The sequence below is a fragment of the Lissotriton helveticus genome, chromosome 1_1 (genome assembly GCF_964261635.1).
Source record: "Lissotriton helveticus chromosome 1_1, aLisHel1.1, whole genome shotgun sequence".
NCBI classification, from domain to species: Eukaryota; Metazoa; Chordata; class Amphibia; order Caudata; family Salamandridae; genus Lissotriton; species Lissotriton helveticus.
Window position 1 is genome coordinate 507,792,637 of NC_136057.1, and position 20,567 is coordinate 507,813,203.

Here is a 20,567-nt window from a genome sequence, read left to right on the forward strand (position 1 = left end):
GTTATTTCTCCGCGATCACGCTTCTAAATCTTCAGCTTTGCTTCTGATCACTTCTAAGGCTTTTTCCATCTCGTTACATTCGGAGGTGCTACCATGCGCCTCATCCTCCACCGCCGACAGCCGTGTTTCCGCCTCGTCCAATCTTTCGCCCTGACAGTCCATTTTCGCGGCCATGGTGTCCATACGGCAAGTTAAATGATCCAGCTTACCGTTGATGTCATGCAGACTAGTTTGGATTGCCTTCAATATGGTCTCCATGCCGTTTTGCGGGTCTCCTTCTGCTGCCATGTCCGCTTCCGCGGTATTTGTGGGGCCGCGTATTGAGCGACGTGATTCAAAAGTCAGCTTCGGTTGCTGTTTGTCTGGTTTCCCCATTGCACCACTGGGTGGGTCGCGTATCTGGTGTCCCTTCAGTGGGCTTTCCTGATTTCGCAAGTTGTGGCCTTCACAGCTAATTCGCGCCTTTACTCCTGTGCCCCAATGTCGCCACGTGCGTTGACCACTCATGTACCTCTACCGTCTCTCCGTGCTGGTGGTACAGCCAGCTAACCTGTGTGGAGCTCTAGGAGGCGCCGGTGTTGTAATTGGGCTCGTTCACCGATCCAGTGTGTGCTCCTGGAAATAGTACGCAGTGCAAAGTTCCAGTCTCTATAGTGACGGCGATTATGAGCAGTGCAGGACTGCCATGGGCCCACTACCGGTGTCGGAGATGAGCGGTTATCACAATGCCTCAATTGATAAGTGTCGTCTTCCTCACGTGGGCAACGCAACAGTTAGGTGCGTTACAGGGACTGCAATGTAAGCATTAGACTAGTAGTACGAGCGGCGTGTCTCAACATCAGCATAGGGACTCTCCAGGTCTGCAGTGGCGTAATCCACCTTCAATTACTGCCAGGTTCCGTTTTATGCCCACCGTCATGTAAGCAGCGCACATTTGGGTGTAGCAGACCGGCGTAATGGACATCTGAGGCTGTAACTACGTTAGCGCATGGCTTAGCAGAAGTGCACACCAGGGGGCCGCCATTTTCATAGTGCTGCGGGGATCACTCGTCTAGCCCAGTGAGCCAGTGTCCCTGGAGGTCGTTCTGTGTAAAGCACACCGAGCGCGTCAATCGGGGGGCACTGCAGTGTACAGAGCCAGTGTTGAGAGTTCACGCTTATTCAGGCCGTATGTTAACCGTCAAGCAATGGGCCGCCATCTTAGGTCAGTCGTCCTCTGTGTTTGTGCCTGAGCAGGGTAGTAGCCCTCAGATGTGCCGTGTTTCCCTTAGTTAGAACGCACTGTATGTCTTTCCTCCCATGACTGTGTATAGCGCGGCACACGTAGCTGGGTTTAGTGTGTATTTTGCCGGGGCATTTGAATGTGCCTCAGTGTAGTGTGACGGCCGCCATCTTACCGGTCTGCAATCCGGGCGCCGTGGCAAGTAAACTCGTCGATTTTCCCTCAGCCTGCCTAGGAATGACTGCTTTCCCCACATCATTAGGTGCCTGGCAGGTTTCGATCCGTCGCGCTGACTTTATTTTCCGCAGATATTGCCAAAAACGCAGTAAGTTAGGCCGATCATGAGCCCGTCCGGCGGAGCTGCCTTCTCAGCCAGCCATCCCGCAGTGCGCCCTCTAGCGCCTCCCTCCACTACCCTATTTTAACCTAACCTGTTTTTGTTTATGAGTTGTTTCTATCTTCTTGTACTGTAGTTGACACCAGGTTCAAACCACCCATTCTTTGGTCTATAGTCTGCTGCCCAACCAATTGTGCCATACGTTTTTCTTATGCACATCAAATGTTTCTTCCTTGATTTCTAATACAAGCCTGCTATGTATTCGAGCCCAAAAATCTTAACCTACAATTGATAGTTTTTAGACCATTTGATGAGGAATCGGTTACCCACCTATCTCGCGACATAAGCTATAGTACAAAGTTTTCACCACCATAACAATGCACAAAAAATTTCAATCTGCAGCAAGCTTTTTCCTATAGATGAGTCGGTGATACAATTTCTATCCTTTATTTATCACATATTCGATGTTCTCCACAAAATCTTTAGTTTGATCCCTCTGGAGGGTATCAAATATATGGTCAAAAATGCAGAGGATAAAAATTAGATCAGGAAGCAGACTTTCTTCTAAAGAAACAGCCACAGATTCCTTACTTTTATATTTTACCGTAGGTGCATAAGAGAAAAGTTCCGCCACTCAAAAGACCTATTTTATTTGGAAAATGATTGGTTCTCAAACGTTTTTAGAAGTGTGTTGGCCATGTTTTAAGACCCTTAGTCATCATCATCATCAAAATATCTTTATTCGATTCAAGGAATCATAAAAGAAAAAACAAGTCATACAATGTTCAAACACTTACAAACCATAAAATATGTTCACAATTATAGATTGCCAATTTATACAATGCAATACAAATGTAAAGTGCAATCAAATCAGTGCAAAAAAAGAGCACATTCATGGAATCCATTCTAATAATATTCACAGGTGTAGATGACTAATTCATGGGACGTACCATTTGTGCAAGTACGCAGAATCCGGACTAAAGTGCAATCGCCATTAAGACAAAGAATACAATTCAGTATATAAAATACAATGCCTTTTTACAAAAATCATTTCCCCGGGGTTACTGGGAATACATTTCATAGTAAAATATAAATATTATATACAATAAAAATTATCAGCTAGAAAAAGGTACATGCTTGATATTCTCAGATCTATTATTAAAAAAACCTAATTAAAATTTCAGGCCCTTCTTCATTCTAATATAGTTAGCAGCCAATAAGAATCTCGAAACTCCAAAAACAACAAGCTGGGTATTATCTGTTTTTAAAATGCGTAGCATATCCATGCATCTTCTCACACCCAATTTTCAATTTCAAAAACTTTATTCGGAAGCATGTAAATCATGTCCATGAAAGTACATACATACAATACAATTAAAAGAAAATACACTTTGACAATCGCAATCAGCTACAAATACGGTAAGATACATATAATAATCGAATAACACACTTAAAATTTTTTCCAATAAATAAGATAGAATAAGAAATTTGATAAATATATTTAAAAAATCATGCTTTTCCTATAGCTGATGGCCCTGAGTAAAAAACTAGCCGTATAAAAACAGATGTCAGGGTGATGCAAGTTAAAAAGTAATTTCATTGCCGCTTTAACAGTTCTTGCTCCAAATTTAATAAATAAAGGTTTTAAAAAGAATTTACGACATTCGCTATACAGGTTACATATAAGTAAAAAGTGCTCTGTGCTTTGTTCCGAAATATTGTCGCACCGACATGGACCGGTAGGGCGCTTCTTAATCTCAGGGAATGCAACCAATAGGTGGACCGTACCCATCCTCATCCTGGTGAGAACAAACCGGTGTTGCCCTTTAGTCACCTGGATGAGGTAAGGGTGTAGGCCCACAAATTCATTCAAATGGTTATAACGTATACAAGTGGAAAGTTTAAGATCATCCGTAGCTCGTCTTTCTGCACAATGATTTAAGAAAATTAATTTCAGACTCTCCTTAGAGAGATCCGAGGCAGAACAGTGATCTAATGTAACGTTAAGCCCAAATACACTAGAGAAAGAATCAATTGTGTACTTAATCCATGGGATTTTAAGAAAATAGTCTAGGCGTAAACAATCCTCGATAATGGCCCTATTAAATGAGGTTTCGTCTTTCATCCAGACTGAACGCCACAACATCAAAGGTCTCAACAATAATAGATCGTTTATATGATGTAGTCCTAGTTCTTTATGGACCAAACTATTAGCAGTAGAGGTCGGGAGACACAGCAATTTTTTCAGGAACATATTCTCTTCTACCTGTAGGGATTCTACCCTAGATACCCCCCATACCCCTGCTCCGTAGAGGGCAGCCGAGAGACACCTAGCTTCAAAAATCTTAAGCATTTCTTTAGGCCTTCTACTACCTAATTTACTTGCAAATGCAAATATTCCATTGGCGCTCCTGATCATTTTGTCGCGCACCACCTTGTGCTCGACGTCCCAGTGGCCATTTTTGGAAAAGTTAACTCCCAGGTAGCAGAAGTTTTCCACAGACTGCACCACTTGGCCGTCAATGAGATACCTATAGGGCTTTTTAATTTTTACCTTACTAGCTCCGCACTCCATCACAAATGTCTTGCTTTTATTAATGACCAACTTTCTTTTCTCAATAAAGGCCACAAATTTATCTATCAAAAGCTGTAGACCCCGGGGAGTCCTAGAGAGCAACACAGCGTCGTCCGCATAGAGTAACACGGGGATGGTACTTGTGTTTACTCTAGGTGCGTCAGCTGGCGCCCTCTGTAAGATCGAGTCTATTTCGTTAATGAACAGAGTGAAGAGCAAGGGTGCCAATACACACCCTTGTCTGATACCTCTCCTGACCTTAAATTTATCTGTGCATTCGCCCGAAGGCCCATACCGGACACTCGAGCTAAGCCTCTCGTATAAACGAGCCAGAAAATATATAATTTCCCTGGGTGCTCCCATTTCTAGCAAGGTAGTCCATAGTATGGCGTGATCCACCAGGTCAAAAGCGCTGCTCAGATCAGCGAAACAGAGGTAAAGTGAACCCTTTTTTGCACGGGTATATTTCCCGATCAGTAGCTCCAGATTTAAGCATTGTTCAATGCAACCCCTCCCTTTCCTGAACCCATATTGGCAGTCTGTCATTATTTTGTTAGACTCTGCCCATTCTTCCAATCGGACGAGGAGTACACGGCTCATGATCTTGACCGACGAATCCAACAACGAGATTGGCCGGTAGTTTTTGGCGTTTCCTCGGTCCCCTTTTTTATGAATTGGAACTATTATGGATTCGGACCAGGTACACGGAATAGTATAGCGAACAGCAGCATTAAAAACTTTGGCTAGTACTGGCCCCCAAGTCTCGGGCGCAAATTTGTATACGTCAACTGGGACACCATCGGGACCCTGGGCCTTACCGCCCTTGCTAGCCCTGATACTACTTAGGACCTCCTGTAAGGTGATATCTAAATTAAGTACTGGCCAAGAGCAACTTATCGGCAACGTTACCGTATCAGGATTAAAAATGGCAGAAAAATGCTGTACCCATGATTCCTTACCCACGTTTGAGGTTAACGTGGGAAGTTTATCATCTCTTAGAAAAGGGCTATTTACTGCTGCCCAAAAAAGCGTACAATTATTCGATACAGCCGCCAGATCAAATCGCTCCCAAGCTTCCTCACGTAGTTCAACTTTCCTTTGCCTAAGAGCTAAATTATAATCAGATCTAAGCTTAACTACAACTGTTTTATCTCTAGGTTTGGTGGATAATGCTTTTTTTAATGTCTTCAATGCCACAGTGCATGCGTTGTCAAACCATCCTTTAGCTTTGTAGTTGAAATTTCCAGCAGACCTAGTAAACTTACTACTAATAAAAACATTGATTTTTGTAAAGTGGGAAATACAGGCCTTCATATTTGATTTCTCGTCAATAATAGAAATAATATCATTTAAACAACAGGAGATAATGCAATTTGAGGTTACTTCAGCCTTATCCCCTGCCCACCTTATTCTAAATCCATTCGGCCTATGTACTTCAATGTTTGAAATAGCACTACTATCTGGAATTATACAAGCTTCCCAAAACCTAGTTTCAATAACAAGACAGTTGTGGTCACTAACCATATGATCTACAACCTTGACATCAGAACTAAAATCAGCTAATTCGGAAGACATGCAAATAAAATCAATCACAGTGTTCGCCCCTCGCCCCACAAAGGTTGGCAAACTATCACCCTTCCCGTCCTGTTCAATCTCTAAAATCTCTAAATCATAGGCGAGTAGGAAAGAGTTCAAAGTTTCTCCATATGTATTGTGTTGGAAGTGCGTAGCTGGCTCTCCAACACGATTCAAAGTACCACACAACCTTTGATTAGAGAGAGGGCAAACAGAAATATTAAAATCTCCAACATATATGTATTCAAAAACCGTATTGGAGGCTTTCATCAATTGTTTGATTGCGACATCAAGTTCTACAATAACCGTATATCTACTGGCATCAAAAACATTATTGTACATATTAATCAACAGAATGTTTTTACCTGCCTCATCAGCTAACCATAGCAGTTGGGAATTATTGCCCACAGTAATATGTTCCTTCACCCTGATTCGCATTTTCACAGAAATCAGAGTTAGCAAACCTCCTTTGGCCCTCCCTGAGGTAGTTGCCACTGCTGGTAACTCATAGGCCACAAAACCATCAAGGCCCTTAGAATTTAAACACCAGGTCTCTTGCAAACATAAGATATCAAATGTTCTAATTAGTTCTAACCACCCTGGTACATTTAATTTAGGAACTAGTCCTGCTATATTCCAACTGGCAATAAGGCAAGTTGTTGACGCCCCCACTAGGGTATTGCGGGATGTACCCACAGACTTAGGCAGTATACTACCAGTTATAATTGAGGGCTGATGTAAATCTACTCCTGCAACCACTGCGACAGACTCATGTCTGACCTCTTGTCAATCGCAGTTGTTAAGACCAGACAGGGCATCAAATCTATTGTGCAATAGCAGACTAGGTACTAGGGGGGATGCCCAGCGGTTATGCAAATTCAGGTTGTTAATCAAATTGTTATCCCATCCTAATGCTGGCGTTTTTGGTAGGGTTACGTTTTGCTGTTCCCCGTGGAAAAATTTTAGTGTTAGGGGAACCACCGTACCTCTTCTACGCTGGGGTGGAAAAATATGTGTTAAAACATTAGGAAGTATATTGGGATGAGCAAATGTTATCGCCACGCAATCCCCTTTAAATCTTTTGGGGCGGTTCCCTATCCAGGGGATACGTTTAACTGCTTTGATATCATGCGCCAGTTGCTGTAACCCACCAGGCGCTAACCTCATATTACCAGAGAGCCAGTGAAGGGCCTTACTACTCAGAGAGCTGGCTGATTCGATGATACCGTCATCCAACTGGGGTACATTAGCTAACACTAATACAACAGGTGAAGCTTCCTCAATAAATTGCAGAGGGTCTGTACCGTGGACTTGTGCTTGTGGAATATTAACTATCAACGGGCACCCTTCTACTGTTGTAATATTATGATTAACTTTGGGGTCCGACGTATGGGCTAGATCAGTCAACACACCAGGTATCCCTTCTCCGGCATGATCAACCCCTTCTATAATATTTCTTGTTGATAATGAAGTATTAAGACTACCTATTTCCTCCGTCAGCTTAGTTTGCATACCTCCAAGTCTTTTTACTTCCGCCTGGAGTTTATCTATTTTAGAGATCAGAGGTTTTACAATTTCGATAAGTTTACCCTCTACAACCTCAAGCAGTTTAGCAAACATTTCATCCTCTCCTTTGTTTCTTGCAGTCCCGTCCCCTACTGCCTTTAGGGGAGCTCTCGCGGAACCTGGAGATAATGTTCTTTTCCTTTTCACTCTTGGTCTTTGACCACCCTGTTTCCGCTGATTCTTCACACAGGCACGCACAGGTCGAGGTGTGTGCTCTATTAGAGGTAAATCGTCCTCCACAGGACCAGTAACAGTGTCTGGGTCTGAATCAATAACGCTATCAAAGTCTACATTCAAAATAACAGGGGATACTAACGTGATCAGTGGCTGACTGTCAGACTCAATCATAGGTGAATCATTAGTTGAAACCCTTGTGTCCACCATCACAAAAGGGCTATCCTCTGCTGACGTAGGTAAGGTAGGGCTTAACCTGCGCAAATCTGGTGACTGGCTTAGCCCAAGTGATTCCCTCCTTTGCTCGTTTATTTTCTTTACAGTTTGCACAACATAGTTATCCATGGTATTAGCGGGCACAACAGCAGGTTTCTTTTTGGTTGCCATATATGTAACACGGTAAACAACTGAGCAACTATGTCTTACTTGTGGACGCGTCTCTGGTGAAACAGGGGGTCAGGCCCTGCCCCTGCCTCTTCCTGCCGATGAGGGCCGTAGAGGGCCCGCCCTTTGCCCGGGCTTAGCCCCGGGCGTCCCGCTCGCGTCCCGCGGAGCTGGCCCTGCGGCGCTTATGTGCGCCTCCCCTGGCGCCCTCGCGGTGTCACTGACGCGCGCCGCCGCGTAGGCTGCCGGGATTCGTAGTCCCGGAGCGGCGGCGCGAACAGACTGCAGGTAAGGTGACTCTCGGCGGTGGCGGCGTGGGCTGAGTTTCCTGGCAAGCTGCGGCGTGTGGTGGCGTCTCCACAGGTAAGTCGTGAGTGTCCCCGGGGCTCCGCCGGCCCTGCGGCGCTTATGTGCGCCTCCCCTGGCGCCCTCGCGGTGTCACTGACGCGCGCCGCCGCGTAGGCTGCCGGGATTCGTAGTCCCGGAGCGGCGGCGCGAACAGACTGCAGGTAAGGTGACTCTCAGCGGTGGCGGCGTGGGCTGAGTTTCCTGGCAAGCTGCGGCGTGTGGTGGCGTCTCCACAGGTAAGTCGTGAGTGTCCCTCTTCTCACACCCATTTTACTTCCCAACGGTGCAATCCATTTATGACACATTATACACTTGTTAATCCTCCTCCCCATTGCAAGGCATTCCCCACTTGGCTGTAAATGATCTGACACAAAGAGCCCCGTACCTAAATTTTAGATACAATATTTTTGCAATTTGAGGTTCTATTTGATCAAGAAAAACCTCATAACAAGGGACGGGTTTAACCATCAGGTAATCATTCGTGAGTGGGCCAGCGCTGCTATTCTGTGCTACTTTTAGTACAGCCTGGCTCCAATAAATCCTCTTAAGTTCATTTCTTGAATTAAGAGTCAATTTTTCTGGGTGGAGCCAGAACTCGCTGAGCCCCAGGTCTATTAGCCATCTACGTATGTTGACCAACCAAGGGAAGGTTACATGTATGTCTAATGCAATTAGTTCTTTTAGTGCCTGCCTGTAAACAAAAAGTTCATCAGTAGCCCATAGTCTGATCCAGTATAATAGGGTCATCAAAACTGCTCTGTCCTCAATACGTTTTAACCCCAGGTCGTATACATATGGAATCACTGGGGTATTTTGGGGCAAGGGGATCAATGCTCTTAAGACCCTATTTTCTTCCATAGTAATTGAGGAGGTTTGCTCCCCGCCCCACAACTCAGAACCATAGAGGGCGGCAGTTTGAGCCTTTGATTTGTATACCTCCAATGCCGGAGTGATCGATTTAGTGTAAGTGGCATGGAGTTTTTTCAGGATGGTCTGAAAGAAGTTGCTGAATATCTTGGAGGAAATATGATTTGGCCCCACAACCGAACTTCTAGTGACCTTGGATGGAGTCTTAATACACCAGTTTCCCCAAGAGGAGTCACCAAGAGCAATAGAAACATTACTGGTGAAAACTATTTGGGGATCTATTACACTGATTGAATTCATCATGGATTGTGCACATGTGGAATTAACACGCAGTGACTTCAAATTTGAGAACAACTTTTTTTCACAAAAACACAGAACTTCAAAGGGTAGCACATTTGCCGTAAGTTTAGTCTGCCTGTATGTCCATAATTGTGAGACAGAGCGCGTGATAAACTCTGTTAATCCATTTCCGTCACGCATCGTCAAGTGGGGCTATATATAGAAGATATATTTATCATCACAAAAGGCACAGAGGTGCGAGTTGAGGAGTTCTAAAGATAGCTGAATAGTGTTGAAGTTCACCCTTATCATGAGCAGGACTGAGATTTCATATTTGGATTTACTTATACAGACATTAAAATGCGAGGTGTACTATAAAGTAACAGACAGGAATAATCAACTATGGTATGAAAGCTTCCCCCCCAAAGCATTTTGAGATAACCGTCTTTGGAGCAGTTCCTGAGATTGAGATCCAACTGTATCACAAAGCTGGACTATAACAAGCATGCGTAGAAACGGATGAGTAAGTTAATAGAAAAACAATATCCAATTCCAATGACGATTATAAGAAAAGCAGACAAACAAGCAAGGAATAACCCTTGGAAACAACTATTACAGACACATAAGAGACCTGAAATAGACAGTTTGAAATTTGCAACGATCTACATGATCCATTCTAATCATATGAGAAAGATCATCAATAGGCATTGGAGGATCCTAACCTCAAGATCACTGAGAAACCTAGTTCTCCTGCAAAAGGTATCAAAGATAGAAATTGTGCATACACAACCGAGAAATATCTGGTCAGAAAGCACTGTAACAGGAGATGGAACCTTTCAATCACAACAGGACACTTCTCTTCTGGTCATTGCAACGTCTGCTCACTCACAAAGAACATGGAGAAAATTGACTTAGGTTTCAGAATACCTTGATTCCTTAAATATCATACAAACTGTGACTCAAGGAATGCATTATATATGATTACATGTAGGTGTAGGCTCAGATATATAGGTATGACTACAAGAAAAGTGAAAGTAAAGAAAAATGAACATCGCAACACTTTTAGGTCCAAGAAAAATGCAACTAAATTGATGAAGCACTGTCTGGAGAATGGACATTCGGAAAAGGACTTTCAGTGATTGATTATAGAAAAAGTGTTCTCTCTATGCGAGAATACAGAAAACAAACTACTTATCTATAAACAAAGATAGATTTACAGTCACCAGACTTCTGAACATTAATTTAATGATGAAGTAGTAGAAATCAACGAGAACAAACATTCTCAGAACCTTTCCTTAATAAGGTCCTTTTAAAGCAAGTGAGAATGACTACAAGTATAACAAGTATACGAGCAATGTGTTTATATTCCCAAAAAAGTGATGATCTATAGTTCTGGTTTCTATGGACATTGAGTTTTGAAATGCATACCACACAATAAATTAAAACCATAATGTATATACATTCCCTGAATGTTTCCTTAATTAGGTCTCTTAGGGTAAATTTGAGATGTCTTTAAATAAGCAAAAGCTGATCTAGCATCCTGTTTTTATAGACATTGAGTCTCTGAATGTATGAAAAAACAATAAAATACATGTTCATGAGTGTTAGCGAGCTGGGGACTTGAATCTGAGATGTTTATGAACATAGTAGGAATTTGCAAAAACATGCAACGAGGAAACAGTACAAGCGTGGTAGAGAACTACAATTCCCAGCATATCCTGTAAAAAATGCATCATGACATAATACGCCGTTTGCAGTGATGAGACATGCCTAAGACCAGCATGACTCCAGAGATGTAGGGAACAGCATGGCACTTACGGAGTCACAAAACAGACAGATAAGGGGGCAGAAGTGTACGGTGGCACCATACCCTTAATAATGTGATTCCTTTGGGAGTATTTTAAGACTTGATACATTCTGAGACAGAAGACCCAATGATTAATTAAATAAAAAGGAGAAGAGGTTAGATTGTGAGCATTCAGGAGCGCATCACGCCTTCTCAGGGCCTGGTTATATTTTGTTGTATTCACCATTTTATGGATCTGTCTGACCTACCTGTGTTGGATAGTCTAGCACATGTAGGAAGGTTGGCTAATTTGGAGCTTTACACATTTAAGGAAAACACCAGTTGTACTAAGAAAAGATATCCCTTTAAAGTTAAGAGCATGTATCACTTGAAGAACAACTAATGAGCACTGGTATAAGGTGAGTAATGATGCAGGTCTAGACATGCACGCAAGCTGTGTACTACTAAAATTGGTTTTAGATTTGTTTTTCATGTAAAGGCAACAACCAACTATTGAGAACAGTGCTACCTAATAACTAAAACTTACACACGATGAACACAAAGCGGTTTGCAATCAAAGTGAGTTGGTAATTAGTAATATAAGAGGATCTATGATTTAGGGCATTACTTGTCACATTTTATGTCTCAACATATACTTTCCCTGTGCTGTCTTATGATCACAAGTGTGGGACTGCAGGGTAATGACCCCTCATCATGTATAGAGCACACAGATAACCCAATATCAGGGTGTGATCAGTGAGCAATTGTGAGTACACTTGCATGAACACTAGTCTGCTGTGTGAACTCGGCATAGCTACCAATATGCGCTTGGCAGACTTATCTAGACATGTGACTTTGGTGTGTCCACTAAAGATTGGGTGTTGATTTACTATACATTAAATACTCTTATGAAAAATTAAAGAATATTTTATTATGATGCATTTGTTGCATGTAGCAATTACAATCAAGTAAGTTCAGGTTTTCTTAAAGGGCGCAGCAAGCCGAGCCTGCAAATGGCCACTATGTGAGCGAGCTCCCGCGGTCGCTGCACAATCCTGCAAATGTCCTGCGCACACAGCCTGCTCTATGTAACAGAATTGACGGAATCCTGTACCGGAAAGTGAAGTCAACATGGTGCACCGGTTCACGCGATCCTAACTGCCCCCGAAAAGACTGTAAACGGCCATCTGCTCTGAAAAGGTGCACGGCCTAGGGGTGCACATGCGCGTGGCCCACAATCCCGGTGCTGAGCTCCTGGATGGCGCGGCAGTCAGGTGGTCACAGGAGCCTTTAATATCCCCGAGAGTGCTGAGCGATAGGTGGCCTGGCTCCCCTACCCGTCCTACAATGCGCCCTGGCCTGCACGTCATCTGGAGGGGGTGAGGAGGAATCTTCTTATCGCTCCCGATCGAAAGGCAGGAACCATCGAGCACATAACCCCCTTATGCTGTATGCGATCTCCCTGAGACGCTGGAGTGTGGAGTGAAGAAAAACCCCGAGACTCACTGCGCCTACAACAGCCACTATTCCTGCAGTGATCCTTGGCCAGCCGGCGGGCAGCATGGGCAGGCCCGAGATTGTTTCTTCCCATCTGGATGCCTTTTCCATTGAGTGACTGGCTGTGCACATCTGCGGATCCCTCCAGGAGCGGCAAATATCCTCCAACGCTGAACGGGTCTGCCAGAGACTGCCACAGGGGGTCTGTGGTGTGAGGGCTGTACTTCCAGGGCACAGAGTGTGAGGGAGACGGAATCTAGGGCAGGAATTGAGCAGCTGAGAATCGGCGCCTTTCCCCTCTGCTTTGGGCCTACTCCTACGCCAGTGGGCCTTACATTGACAGCGCTGACTGGGCCACCAGTGGCTAAACACACGGTCTGCACACGTTTCTGGACCGCGAGGTGCGCTTAGGCAGCGTGCCGCACCGTGGCGATACTGGGGGCGGCAGCGACAGCGCTCTGAGACACAGGGCAGGGCCTGCTCTCGCCAACGGGTGATGTAGCTTTTCCTCGCCGCACAATATCTGGCCAGCCCATCACTGTCCTTCATTGATCTTATGAAAGTGCGAAACTGGGAACACCTAGTCGCTGCTGTGGGGTGTCGCTGCCCGCGCCACGCCGAGTGGTGAGAGATCCTGGTCCACATGTAGTCGCGTGCTGATGACACAATCGGTTGCCCAAGGCGCTGTAACAATGGGGAAGCCTGACCGGGAAAAAAAGTGGCAGATAACAGTGGGACAGATCAGACACCAGCCCAGATGCCCGCGTTGGATGCGGGCTCCCCTGCCGTTGAGGACTTTTAATCCATGTTCACATTGATCCAAGCAACTCTGACCAACATTGATGGGAAAATAGAATCTTATGTCTGAAAGACTGGATAGGCACACAGAGCGGATCGATATGGCAGAAGGCCGAATCTCGGAGGCGGAAGATGCGCAACGTCAAACAGAAACAAAACAGGAAAAGATCAACAAGGCGCTCAGAGCTCTAATGGCTGAAACCGAAGATTTAGAAGCAAGATCCCGCTGCAACAACCTGTGCATCCTGGGGATAGCAGAATCGACAAACACGGGCAATATGGAGCGCTACATTGAGACCCTGCTCGTGAAACTATTTGGGAAGGAGACTTTCTCGGAGGTCTTCATCATCGAACGGGCACACAGGTCACTTGCTTCACCACCGCCTCCTGGGGCAAGGTCATGCCCAATCATAGCTAAGCTATTGAATTACAGAGATCGTGATGTGGCCCTCAGGAAGGCAAGAGAGCTGGGGAACCTCACACACAATGGGATGACAATATCCACCTACCCGGATTTCACGCACCAAGTACAGGAAGCACGGAAAATATTTGTGGCAGTTAAAAAGAAACTACGAGTCTGACAAATTCAATATTCAATGATTTACCCCGCCCGTCTCCGCATCACAGATGGGGGGGGAAATGTGGTATTTGCCGACCCTAAAGAGGTGCTCAAATTCGTACAACACAAGAATTCCCAGGCACCATGCAGGAGATCACCCAGAGGGAAACAAGAAGAGCAGGGGAACGCCTATGATGTTGAATAATATACAAAGCTACTGCCATCTGCACTCTGATGACACACTCTCCATGGGATAACCTCATCTGCGGCTGACATGGACATAGCGGAGTGCTTCTCACGACCTCCTGGTTTGTTCTCCTCTTTTTGAATACGCTTGTGGGTGAGATATATACATATGGAGAGCAGTTCTGTTAATAATGTGGACACTTGTATTATGGACAAGACACTGGCTCGTCGCTATACTTGGCAGACTGTGTTGCATATTTTGCCTCTTTAAAGCGACCCCACCAGGTGACGGCATCACTGGGGTATCCAGCCGGGGGCTCTCGCCACCCGGTGTGAACCAAAACTAATTCTTGTTTTATTGTGGGTTTGTTTGGGGGGTGGAACCGGAGGACTCTTGGAAGTTTTCTGGGATGGCTTTGACGGTTGGGATCTGCTGAAGTGGGTGGGGCTGGGGGGATGGGGAAGTTCTGAGTTGGGGTATGTTAATGTGATTGCGCCGACAAGCCAAGCAAAACTCATGTCTACCATAATCTTTGACGGTTGTTACCAAGTAATGAAACCTGCAGATTTATTATGTCTATCCAAAGATGGGTGAGAAATATAAGTGCCTAACGTGGAACGTCAGAGGTTTAAACACTCCCAAAGAAATCAGTCTCAATATTCAGGTTGCTCTCCTTCAGGAGACACATTTGACTACAACCTCTAAGGCCAAGTTTGCTCTTCGATGGGCTGGCTACAAATTAGCCTCATCGTATTTCTCATATGCCAGAGGGGTTCTCATTCTAATTAAGAAGGGCGTTTCCTTTACACCTATCAACACAAACACGGACAAAGAAGGGCGATGCGCCATGGTACATGGTAAACTAGGTAACTCCCTGGTCACTCTGATTAACGTATATGGGCCCATAACAGATGAGACGGAAACCTTTACATGTACTTACATAGTTATGCGAGAGTGGCCTGAGGCGGTTGTTCTTTGGTGGGGTGATTTCAATACTTACTTAGACCCACACCTCCAAAAATTGAGTCTGCATGGCCTGCAAACACTCAAGATAGCCCAGAGTATCAATGATGCCATGCTAGAGTTTGATCTTGTTGATGTCTGGCAGCTGCGTAATAGCTTAACCAGAGAAGGCACACACTCTACGCCTAATTATGGCAGCTGGCCCCGACTGGACTATTGGCTACAAAGTGATAGGGCGAACGACTGGGTCCTGGATGTCACTATACTTCCGCGCACACTGTTAGATCACAATCCGGTACGGCTCGCACTTCAGATCGAGGGCAACGCCCATCGCCCTTATACTTGGCGCTTCAGGGCCCAGGCTCTCCTAGACCCCGTCTAAGACGACCCTATCACACAAGCCATAGAACAATATTTTACCATTAACACGGGTACTGTGGGGAGTGCAGCCACACTATGGGAGGTTTTTAAGGTGACCATACGCGGGGTCTGCATCAGTACTACAGCTGGCATTTTAAAAGATATCCGGGGTCAACTTGAGCAGACCAAACAAAAACTTGCAGCTCTAGAACACCAATACACAAACGTGCCTTGCCCTGAAACACTTACTCATATACACGACTTACTTACTGAATACGACTCACTGGTGGAATCGGAGATCCGCTATAAAACATGTAGATATACAGCGTGAGCATACGGTGAGGGTGGACGTCCGGACCGTTACCTTGCCTTTAAAATCAAGACCCAGGAAGACCATAACAATATAATCGAGATTACAGATTCCCGGGAGTGGAACACTATCCCCCTTGGCTATGCTAGATCAGTTCTGCAGTTTCTACTCGGAGTTATATGCCTCACGGGGCATAACACCTGACCAAGATTTGACAGAGTACTTATCAGATATAGCTTGCGCTTGGTTGGCAGACAACCATTGGGAATACCTAGACCAAGCAATAGACGAAACGGATATAAAAGCTGCAATTCACACACTGCCCAACCAGAAAGCTCCAGGGCCAGATGGGCTCACAGCCGAGTTTTATAAGGAATATATTGATCGGGCAACACCACCCCTACTGGAAATGTATGCAGATGCACACAAGACTGGTGTACTGCCACCGTCCTTTCGTGAAGCGCTAATTATCACTCTGTTATAAAAAGACAAGGACCCACTTGCCTGTGAATCTTATCGCCTACTGTCATTAATAAACTTAGATGCCAACATTTTGGCAAAGATACTAGCTACACAGTTGCAACCCCTTATGCCTAACTTGGTCCTCCTGGACCAATCAGGCTTCATCCCGGAACGATCTACATCACACAATTTGAGGACTATTTTTGCCATTTTTCATGTCTTGGATCCTGATTTGCCTGCTGTTGCAGTGATGTTGGACTCAGCAAAGGTGTTTGACTCCACAGAATGGAATTACATGTTCCACATACTTAGACGCATGAGATTTCTGTTGTTATTCCTGGGCTGGGTTTGGCTCTTATACACAGACAAATTCGCATTAGTCCCTGTCGGGGGCTTAACATCCAAACCGTTTAAAATACTCAGAGGCACGTGACAAGGGTGTCCTCTGTCGCCCTTGCTGTTTGCATTAGCGTTGAAGCCACTGGCATGCATAATCCGGCAGCGCCATAGAGAAACAGCCCTTAATTTCCTACAAAGACCGGTGGGTACCTCACTTTACGCCGATGATATGGTCCTATTCATAAGAGATCCAGCACGACATTTAGCGAACATGTAGAGGGAATACATTCGGTACTGGCTCTTTTCCGGCTTGCAATTAACTGGAATAAATGAACAATTGTTACTTACCTGTAAACAGGTGGTTCTCCAGTATTGGTGTCTTTCATAGATTCACATGCTTGAATATTCCCCGTTGTCGAAGTGGGAGTCCCACGGTAAATAAAATAGCAATAATGCTAAATATATATATATATATATATATATATATGAAACATAATACATAATAAAGAAGAGGAAATACAACTGAAAACCTCCAAAATGATTCCTACATAGGAATGCATGGTAAAGAGAAAAACTACTTGTAACACGTTAGTGTCATTATGTTAGTCCAAATTGCAGCCAATCAGGCGCCAGCACCCTCTAGAACCTTCTCCTCAGAAGCTCAAGCCCTCAGATTTTCGTAGCACCAAAGTGACCAAGAGTGCATGAGGAGAAGAGAGCCTCTGAGGGGAGGAGGGTGGGTCGCATGTGAATCTATGAAAGACACCAATACTGGAGAACCACCTGTTTACAGGTAAGTAACAATTGTTCTTCTCCAGTATTAGGGGTGTCTTTCATAGATTCACATGCTTGAATAGAATAGAAAGCAGTAACCTCCAAAAGCTGAGATTGCCAGGCACATATGGAAAAAGCCAAGACAGTAATAATAATACAGTCATGTAAAACATCAGTAGCAATCACAGCAAAAACACCAAGGAGGGGGGAACAGAGGCTCACCTTATTGAAAAAGATGACAAAGCACTGCCTGTCCCACTGCGGTGCAAAACCAAAGGTGGTGATGGACGGAGCGTTGACAATACAAGCACTCACCCCCAGTCAACTGATCTGGGTTTAATCCATCACCGTTCTTTAGCCCCCTCTGCCACCCCAGTTCAGACATGGCCATATGCAAATCAGTCTGACCCTGTGCCTCATGGGAACAGTCCAGCCCGAACTGCCAAGCCATGCCTTCCCTGGACCGGAAACAAGCTTCGAAGGACCGGTTTCTGGCATTACAGCCGTCTTCAGCCCGGCTTGCTTGAATCCAGTGGCAAAGTGAGCAAGGGACTCACGTCTGAGCATACCCTGCCAACTTATGGCAAACAAAGCAAAACCAAAGGTAGTGATGGACGGAGCGTTGACAATACAAGCACTCACCCCCAGTCAACTGATCTGGGTTTAATCCATCACCGTTCTTTAGCCCACTCTGCCACCCCAGTTCAGACATGGCCATATGCAAATCAGTCTGACCCTGTGCCTCATGGGAACAGTCCAGCCCGAACTGCCAAGCCATGCCTTCCCTGGACCGGAAACAAGCTTCCGAGGACCGGTTTCTGGCATTACAGCCGTCTTCAGCCCAGCTTGCTTGAATCCAGTGACAAAGTGAGCAAGGGACTCACGTCTGAGCATACCCTGCCAACTTATGGCAAACAAAGCAAAACCAAAGGTGGTGATGGACGGAGCGTTGACAATACAAGCACTCACCCCCAGTCAACTGATCTGGGTTTAATCCATCACCGTTCTTTAGCCCACTCTGCCACCCCAGTTCAGACATGGCCATATGCAAATCAGTCTGACCCTGTGCCTCATGGGAACAGTCCAGCCCGAACTGCCAAGCCATGCCTTCCCTGGGCCGGAAACAAGCTTCCGAGGACCGGTTTCTGGCATTACAGCCGTCTTCAGCCCGGCTTGCTTGGATCCAGTGGCAAAGTGAGCAAGGGACTCACGTCTGAGCATACCCTGCCAACTTATGGCAAACAAAGCAAAACCAAAGGTGGTGCTGGACGGAGCGTTGACAATACAAGCACTCACCCCCAGTCAACTGATCTGGGTTTAATCCATCACCGTTCTTTAGCCCACTCTGCCACCCCAGTTCAGACATGGACATATGCAAATCAGTCTGACCCTGTGCCTCATGGGAACAGTCCAGCCCGAACTGCCAAGCCATGCCTTCCCTGGACCAGAAACAAGCTTCCGAGGACCGGTTTCTGGCATTACAGCCGTCTTCAGCCCGGCTTGCTTGAATCCAGTGGCAAAGTGAGCAAGGGACTCACGTCTGAGCATACCCTGCCAACTTATGGCAAACAAAGCAAAACCAAAGGTGTTGATGGACGGAGCGTTGACAATACAAGCACTCACCCCCAGTCAACTGATCTGGGTTTAATCCATCACCGTTCTTTAGCCCACTCTGCCACCCCAGTTCAGACATGGCCATATGCAAATCAGTCTGACCCTGTGCCTCATGGGAACAGTCCAGCCTGAACTGCCAAGCCATGCCTTCCCTGGACCGGAAACAAGCTTCCGAGGACCGGTTTCTGGCATTACAGCCGTCTTCAGCCCGGCTTGCTTGAATCCAGTGGCAAAGTGAGCAAGGGACTCACGTCTGAGCATACCCTGCCAACTTATGTCCCACTGCGGTATCTGCTTCATTGATGGCATCCAAACAGTAGTGTTTGGTGAAGGTGTGCCTGCTGGACCATGTCACTGCACGGCGGATCTGATGAAGTGGCACCCCAGCAAACAAGGCGGTGGATGAAGACATCGCCCTCGTAGAATGAGCCCTCACTGAAGACTGCAATGGTTGGCCAGCTTGTAGATGACAGAAGGTAATGGCTGAAGAAAGCCACCGGGCAATCGTAGGTTTGGAAACTGGATGCCCCTTACGCGGTCGTCCATAAGCAATGAACAGTTGATCGGACTTGCAGAAGGAGGCAGTTCTGGCAATGTAAAATTTAAGGCATCTTTTGATGTCCAAAGAATGCAAGCGCTGCTCCGCCGGAGACCTTGGGTCCGGAAAGAAAGTTCTTAGGAACACAGGCTCATTTAGATGAAAATCCATAGGCACTTTAGGTAGGAAAGAAGGGTTGGTGCGGAGCGCCACTCCATTAGGTTTGAACTGGAGATAAGGCGGCTGGATAGTAAAAGCGTGATGGTCGCTCACGCGACGAGAAGAAGTCAAAGCCAAAAGCAGCGCAACCTTCCAGGTAAGGAATTTGATATCAGCCTTGTGGATAGGCTCAAATGGTGACTTCATAAGTTGAGAGAGGACAACTTTGAGGTGCCAAGATGGAGGAGGGCGCCGAACAGGTGGGAATTTTCGGAAAAGCCCTTTGAAGAATTGACGTATGATTCTGGACGAACAGGCCTTAAGAAGAACGGAAGAAGCTGTTCCGGAGTGGAATGGATGGGGTGGACATTCGCTGCCACGCACCAATGACAGAACCTCTTCCATTTGAGTTTGTTAGTTTTGATGGTAGACGGAGCCCTAGCATGAGCAAGGATGTCCCTGCATTCCTGAGAGATGTTCAAATCTGCGAATTCAAGGTGCTCAGGTTCCATGCCGGCAACTGTAGCGTGGAGGGGTCCGGATGGCACACTTGGCCCCTGTCCATCGTTAGGAAGTCTGGACGTGGACGCAGAGGAATGGGCTCGCACTGGGAGAGCAGAAGTAATTCCGAAAACCATGCCTGTCTGGGCCAACGAGGTGCGATCAATAGGATGTGGCAGGGCTGTCTCCGCATTTTCCACAGCACCCGCAGTACTAATGGGATCGGCGGAAAAGCGTAAGCGAATAGATCCCACCAATTGATCAAAAGGGCATTCCCGCACGACCCGGGGTGGGGATGCCAACTTGCGTAAGATGGGCATTTTCGATTCTCCGGTGTCGCAAAGAGGTCTAGAGGTGGGCGACCCCATCGGCGGAACACAAAATCCAGAGTCG